The sequence below is a fragment of the Plecotus auritus genome, assembly GCF_963455305.1.
Source record: "Plecotus auritus genome assembly, chromosome: X".
Lineage (NCBI taxonomy): Eukaryota > Metazoa > Chordata > Mammalia > Chiroptera > Vespertilionidae > Plecotus > Plecotus auritus.
Window position 1 is genome coordinate 95,932,140 of NC_137784.1, and position 8,207 is coordinate 95,940,346.

At 35.8% G+C, this 8,207-nt stretch overlaps 1 pseudogene across 1 annotated transcript; it reads right to left on the reverse strand.

Annotated features, from left to right (window-relative positions):
* Window positions 1-692: 692 nt before the first annotated feature.
* Window positions 693-1,568, reverse strand: LOC308239905 (translin-associated protein X-like; annotated as a pseudogene). The gene has a single exon. The product of its transcript is annotated as a translin-associated protein X-like (transcript).
* Between the last annotated feature and the right edge of the window lie 6,639 nt (window positions 1,569-8,207).

Sequence of the window (8,207 nt, forward strand, 5' to 3'; positions counted from 1 at the left end):
TATTATAATATTAACTACAATTCTCTATCAGACTTTCAGTAACAAAGGACAAAAAGTTAAATGTGGAAACTAATATTTGGGTTTCTGTTGATTTTTCTGGAAAGCTGTTTCATCTGAATTCAAAATGGCCTAAATTAGCCAGAATGTACTGTAAATTTTTACCATAATGCCACATAAAATTAAAGTATATTGATAACTTAGTAATTTTTTATTCCGTTCTATTGAGTAAGCCTACTCTGGAAGTTTGGAACAATATTAACAATAAACTTAAAACAAAAAACTCAAGTTTAAATATATAAGTAAGAAGTATTTTCTATATATAAAAAAATCAACTTAAATTATAAATGGCTTCCACTAATTATTATTACCACTCAAAAAATCACCCTAACTCAATTAAAACAGGCATGAAAGAAAGTGTACCCTGAAGTGTGTTCACATTACAAAGATAAGAGATGAAATTTAGCCACTAAAATTTCAAATAGGTGTATATACAAACATTTGTATGCTAACTTTCATGAGTAATGTATAGAAAATGATTTGTTTCAATAATTTTATGTACAGCTTGTATGTAATTTAAAACAAGTAAGACTGAAATTTTTCTATGTAAAAGCTACAATAAAGTCAAATTAAATACTAAATGATGATCTTATAAACAGTCTCTCTTAGGAGAATAATAACTGAGTAATGTTATTCTAAGAAATGCATTCTTCTCGATCAATCATTTGTTTTAACTGAAAACACATCTGTCAGCGTATGTTTTGGAATTTCTGAACTTCTGACTTTCAAGGCATAACAAGCATTCCCCACTTTGGCCAAACTTTCTTTCAAGGTATATAGCCTCTTAGAAACCTCATGAGGTCCAGTATTGCCAATGAATGAAAACTTATCATAAATATGACCTAAAATTGGCTCACTTCAAAGGTGGTGTCAATGTCCACACTCCTCACACTGTTAATACACATCTTCATCAACTTTCCAGTTAAATCATCCACTTCCAGAAGGTAATCAACAGGTGTGATTTTCAGTCTCCAAGTACCGAACTATTTATCCTGAGCCTCAGAAGAGTGTGTCTTACTTTCTTTCCCATTGTCTTCTATTGTAAATACAATTTTTTAATTAATTTCACCCATACTGATAAGTGATCGTGTTTTGATAAAGTGTTGAAATGTTAGAGCCTCCATATATTCCTGTAGTCCTGTAGTAATGGCTCTGTGGAACTGATAATAGCTTTCTTCTGTTGAGAGCTCCTGGGCCACCTGCAATATCTTTTGTCTGACAACATCCTATTTAATTTCTGATTCAGCCACTATTCCTTCCATATCAGGGGCACTTGTAATACTATGGAGCAGAAAAAAAAATGCCCTTTTAATTTCTACAGTTATATCCCAACTAAGTTTTACAAATCTCTTATATTTGTCATGTCTTGAAATTAAGTTCCTGCTGGAATGATTTGAAGGCCAACATCATAGATGAAGATGAATTAACATCATTCCCTTCTCTTCTCTGGTTATGTGAGAAATTGTCATGCTTCCTTTTCTGAACTTTCTTGATCCTTCTTTGTTGCTCATGTTGTCATAGCCTACAATGAGATAAGCAGATACTGAGGGCAGAGTGTGTAAGGTGGGAAAATCTGCCGAGGCTGGACTACAAAATACAGTTTTCACAAGACACCTATACCTGGCTTGTTCCATTATTTTCATTTTATTTTGAAAATAGATATGGATTTCAATTTTCAGCTGGGTTCCTAAACTTTTTTTGTTTTTCCTTTCCAATAATTTTTATCCTGATTAGTTGTCTTGGATACAACATAAGTCAACATTTGGCTATGAAAAACAGTACTTAATACAAAGTGAGGTGTTGTTAAGACACAGATCAATGTCTTATAAGTTGCATCTTCAAACATTGAATAACTATCTTGACATGATAAATAAAATTAATAATTCAAGACAGATGACAGGAAGTTAATTGCTATTGCAACATACATATGTATTATAATGTATTTGTGTCTGCTGGATTACTAAATAGAAAATAATTCTATTACGGGAAACTTATTCCTACAGTAAGACCTTGCTGCCTCATCCATTCTACACTAACCTCTAGTTTCACAACAGAATACTAAAGGCTTGGCTTATACTCTGACTTTGGTCTTGGCTCTCCAAGCCTCAGTTTTCAAATATAAAAATGTTACTGAAAAACCCTTGTGCCATATTTCTTATCTATGAAAAATATTCTAAAAATTTTATAGACCAACAATAAAATCAATAATATAAAACTGCTCACAACTTGATGGAGGCTATAACCAAAAGCTATCAGGCACTATGAATATTTTCTGAAAGTCTATATGCATGGACCAGGACTACCTAGAGGTGAAAAATTATTTCCTCCTCCCTAAAAGACAGCATTAAGTAAAAGTAGAAATCTAGGTGCACTGCTTGGATTCAAAATCCAAATTAATTACTTATCAGATGTATGAATTTTGACAAGTAATCTAACTCCTCTATATTTGTTTCCTCATTTAAAATAATAGTAATAATTATAACACGTAACTTATATTGTTGTTGTTAGGATTAAATGCTGTACTATAGGTAAAGAACAGCACCTGGCACAATGTAAGCACTCAATAAATGTTAACCAGTTATAGCTGTGGTGGTGGTGGTATTATAATTGAAGTAGTTGAAGGCATATTAGCAATCATGGGTAGTGGTAGTTTACCATCTTTGAATTATTAGCCTAAGCTGGGTGCACACATGAATACAAAAGTAAGGGGTACTATCTAGTAATGCTATGTCAATGATTAGGGTAATTTTCTTTACCCAAACAACTTCCTAAGAAGACAACCTTCAAAACCCAGTGTGAAGAATTGAAAGCAGTAACTCCAGAGGGTTGTTATTTCTAACCTTTCTGAGATCAATGGGGAGAAACTTGAGAGAAACCAGGTATATGCCATGGGAGAGTTGTAGGACTCTACTTGATTATTTATGGTTTCAAACATGTAGAAAAATAAAATCTCATCTCTTGCAAAGAGATCAAGAGAGGCAGCAACCAGGAATGTTGTCTATGGTGACAGTGATGAAAAAAGAGGAAGAAAGAGAAGTAAAGCCTCAGGAGATCCTACAAGATAGTGCTGGGTCTGTACAGAATGAGGCAAAAGTAGGTTTACAGTTGTGAGTATGTGAAATAGAGTTTATTCTTCTATCATTCTTTATTAACTAGAGAAACGGTGCATGAATTCATGCACGGGTGGGGTCCGGCCAGAGTTAGGAGATGAGGGAAGTTGGTGGGATGCCCCTGCCCCCATCAGGGTGGGGGAGTTGGTGGGGGGTGGGGCCAGACAGGGGGAGGAACTGGGGGGGGGCAATTGGGGGACCTGGAGGGGAGGGAGGGGCCACGGGTGGTTGGCTGGCTAGCCCCACACCCTGGTCAAACTCCTGGTTGAACTCGCGGTCAAGGGGACAATTTACTTATTAGCCTTTTATTATATAGGATTATTGTACTGTTTTCCATACAAACAACTGTATACCTACTTTTGCCCCATCCTGTACTTGGCTTAAGCCATGGCTCAACAAGGGAAGGTCAAAATACTTTCAAGGAAGAAGCACTGAGTAGCTAAATAAACCAAACAACAGGAGAGATGGTAGACAGAAAGTAGAGTTGACTGAACATTCTCTGAGTATTTTTTGGAAGGAGACAAGCCAGGTACAGTCCACTGGAATGAAGGGTCTGATTGATCTGGCAACTGAGAAAGAATTATCCCTATGAGGTTGGAACTACCTCAGATACTAGTGAACAGAATATTCTATTGTGACTTCCCTTGGGTTCCCACCCCTTCCCCCACTCTTTATTACAGTTTAGAGCTCTGCAAAATATGTCACTATTATTGCTATACTAATTAGAATTGGTGACAATCACTTGCTTCTCCCACCACAAGGTTCTATACCAGGGATGGGCAAACTTTTTGACTCGAGGGCCACAATGGGTTCTTAAACTGGACCGGAGGGCCGGAACAAAAGCATGGATGGAGTGTTTGTGTGAACTAATATAAATTCAAAGTAAAGGAGCAGAGGGGAGAGCAAGAGAACCCTCCGCTCTTTCGGCTCCACAGGCCGGATAGAACAGCCGAATGGGCCGGATCAGGCCAGCGGGCCGTAGTTTGCTCACGGCTGTTCTATACTGATCTTTCTTATAGGTATAGTACACAGATGAACTCTTCAGTGGTGCTTAGACCTTAGTGCAAAAGAATCTACCTGAAATACTTTTTGAGAACATATAACCCTGGGTCTTAACCTGCAGAAATTCTGTTAATAGCAGTAGGTTTGGAATGACAAGCGTCTTAGGAATTTGAATTTTTTACAAGTTCCCTAGACAAGTCTGATGAAAGTGATTCATAGACCACATTTTGAGAAACAATGATGTATCTGTAATCTCTGGGGTACCTTGCAATTCTTCAGTTGTCCAAAAATGTTTAAACAATCTTAGTGCCACAATGTCTGAAATTTGACTATTGGAGCACTAACTGTTTCTTCTGTGGTAGCACATTTCCTTTGGTGGGGCATTTCAGAATTTCTAGGGTCTTTTTCAAATTGCCTCTCTCTTGGTCTCATTGCCCTTGTATGGAGAATTACTGACACTAATAGAGCAACTGTTACTTATTAGTGTATGCTTTATCCTAAGTTGCATTGGAAGGGGAAAATGTTACAGTATTACTATCTAACAATTTTGACTATGCACTGCTTGCCAAGTGCTGTGATAATCACTTAATATCACATGCCATAGAACCTATCATTATTTCTATCTGACAGGTAAGGAAACTAAGGATTTAAGAGGTAAAAGACTTCTGCAAGGTACAATTATGATATAGCAGAGATTAGAATACACATCTCTCTGATACCAAATTCTATGTTCTTATACACACTGCAAGAGTGCTTTGGAGACATTTCAGTGAGATAAGCGATGCCTCTCCAAGAGCCTCATATAAAGAACAATGAACCCGAAGAAGATTAGCACAATGTATCACTGACACCTCAGGGACCCAGTATAGCAAGTGAGTTGGCCCTGCCAGGTTATTATCTTTTGTAAATAGTGAGTCTCTTCTGCTTGTCTGGGCAGAATGAACAAGTGAAGGGCAAAACTTGATAGGGAGGAAATAAATGTGCTAATTCAACTTGTCTGACATTTACATCAAAATTAAAGTTTCAACTTCAAAGTAATGAATGTGTGTTCTTGAGAATTTATCAGAAATACTCTAATGTCTTGAGTAGCTGTGAGAAAAGTAAAATGCAAGTTTGGGCAAAAATCTTTTTCTGAGCTCTGTTGGAATATCAGATATGAGCTTGGAGATGCCACCTGCACTGACTTGCATAGAAGATGACTAAAAACAGAAATTTTTAGGGCAATCAGTAAAGAACAGAGGCTTTTAGGTTTCTCAGTTATATGGCACAAATATCCCTCTACACTATGTTCAAGAGGTATTTCAATAAAAACTCATTTAAATCAAATAAGGTTGTCCTCATCAGTGAGTCTTCTATTGAAGGTTAATCAGAAAACCTGTTTGGCTTCAGTCATTATTACAACACTAATTTTAGAATATGCATTGTATTTTTTTTGCAAAGGATAATACAATAAATATAACAATATTTCTCTTCTGAGTAAGGATATTATAGGGTACCCATGTAATGATCATAAACACTAATGATCACTGTTTGTAGAAGTTCCCCTAAAAAGATGTCTAATCAATGTACAGACTGGGATTGTGTCCGGGAATGCCATCTAGTTTCCCAGACAGGTCAAGATACATCACCCTTTCTAAATTCACCATGATCCATGGTTTAGTCTCACAATGCCAGGCTTAAAAATATGATATTATTAAATTTCAAGTACAAGAACAACTCTCAAGGTTAATATATTGAGTAATAGCATAAATATTGATTTATATAATCAGAACATCAAAGTATTAATTGTTATTGAAAGGTAGAATGTGCCACCCTTAAAATATGTCTTTGGCATTAGGATTACTTTAAGCTGATTATTTTGAGAAACAGTAGACACAGGAAAAGTTCTGAAGACAGAGTAAAAGTTACCCTTTTCTAAGGGAAATTTACATTTTTGTCAGAAATTTTTGTTGTAAGGTTCTCTCTCTCTCTCTCTCTCTCTCTCTCTCTCTCTCTCTCTCTCTCTTCAAGAAAGGAAAGGATGACTAAATCATGAGAAGAAAAATTGGTAAAGACACTAACTAAATCTAAGTAACAAATCTTGCCCTTGTTTATAATGCTTTTTCTGGTACTCTCCCCATAACTTCCCTACCCCATACACACATCTTTCTTTTTTGCCTTTAATTGAATGAAGATGGGTTGACACCAAAGTTCTAAGCCACCTCTTTGAGCTACTCATTTTCCCCCTGGATATCTTCCATGTATACATGAGGTATACATGTTAATAAAATTTTGCTTGTTTTTCCCTTGTTAATCTGCCTTATTAATGCCATAAGCTCAGAAGGGCAAAGGGAAAAATTTCCTCCCTACATTATTTTAAAAATAAAAGTGCCACAAAGACCAGAATTTTTGCATTGTCAAAGCTATTCCTATCAAATTCTGACTCAGTAGATATGTGCCTCGGGGAATGTCATATAGACTAAATAAACCTGTTTTCTCATATTTAAAGTGGATACAAAAGTGGTAACTCCCTCTCACAGGGTTTCTTAGAGGAATAAAGGAAAGATTGCATGTGAAACTCTGAAAAGAATTCCTTGCACATAGTAGTAAGTCCTCAAATAGTCCTATTGTTATTATTAGTAAAATAGAAATGTCGCTTGGTAAGGCTTATTGTTTGAGGTAGAATCTGATACTCTGACCCTGGCTCAGCTCTTCTTGAAGATTCAGCAAAAGTTAGTACTCCCGCCCAAATCCTAAATCAACAGCCCACACTTTGGAGAGATTTCCACTAATTACAAAACCTATTATTTTAAAGTGGAAATTATAGTTGCTGACTTAAAGCACTATCACTTGACAAAGAGCTAACCCAATGTCCTGATGGACAATTCCTTTTGCAATTTCAACCAAAAGAATAAAATACCTAGAAATAAACTTAAAGAATGTGAAAGACCTATATACTAAAAAAATTACAAAGCATTATAAAAGATATTGTAAAAGACATAACAAAATGGAAAAATATCCCATATTCATAGATTGGAAGAATCAACATAGTTAAAATAGCCATACTACCTAAAGCAATATACAGATTTAATACAATCCCCACCAAAATCCCAATGTCATTTTTTAAAGAAATAGAATGAGAAATCAGCAGATTTCTATGGAACCACAAAAGACCCTAAATAGCCAAATCAATCTTGAAAAAAAGTATAAAGCCCGAGGTATCATGCTACCTGACTTCAAATTATACTACAGAGCTACAGTAATCAAAACAGCATATTGGCAGAGAAACCAACACACAGATCAGTGGAACAGAATAGAAGCCCAGCTATAAAACCACATGTATATGGTCAGATAATTTTTTGACAAAGGAACCAGAAACACACAGTGGAATAAAGATAGTCTCTTCAATAAATGGTGCTAGGAAAACTGGAAAGCCACATGCAACAGAATGAAACTGGATTTCAGTTTTTTCCCATGTGACAAAAATTAATTCAAAAGAAATCAAAGACCTAAATATAAGACCCAAAACAGTAAGTTATATAGAAGAAAATATAGACACCAAACTTAAGGACCTTGGTAGTAGAGAACATTTTATGAACTTTACCCCAAAAGCAAGGGTAGTAAAGGGACTATATCAAACTAAAATGCTTCTGCTCAGCAAAAGAAACTGACAACAAAACAAAGAGGCAGCCAACCAGATGGGAGATATTTGCAAACAGCAGCTCTGACAAAAGTTTAATTTCCAAAATATATAAAGAACTCATAAAACTCAACACCAAACAAACAACCCAATCAAAATGTAGGCAGATGACCTGAAGATACAACTCTCCCAAGAAGACATATGAACAGCCAATAATACATAAAAAGATGTTCAACCTCACTAGCATTTAGGGAAATGCAAATCAAAACTACAATGAGATACCACCTCACACCTGTTAGAGTGGCTATTATCAATAAGACCAGCAAAAACTAGTTGGAGAGGATGTGGAAAAAGGGAACCCTCATTCACTGCTGGTGCAATATAGACTGATTCAACCACTATGGAAAGTAGTCTGGCTA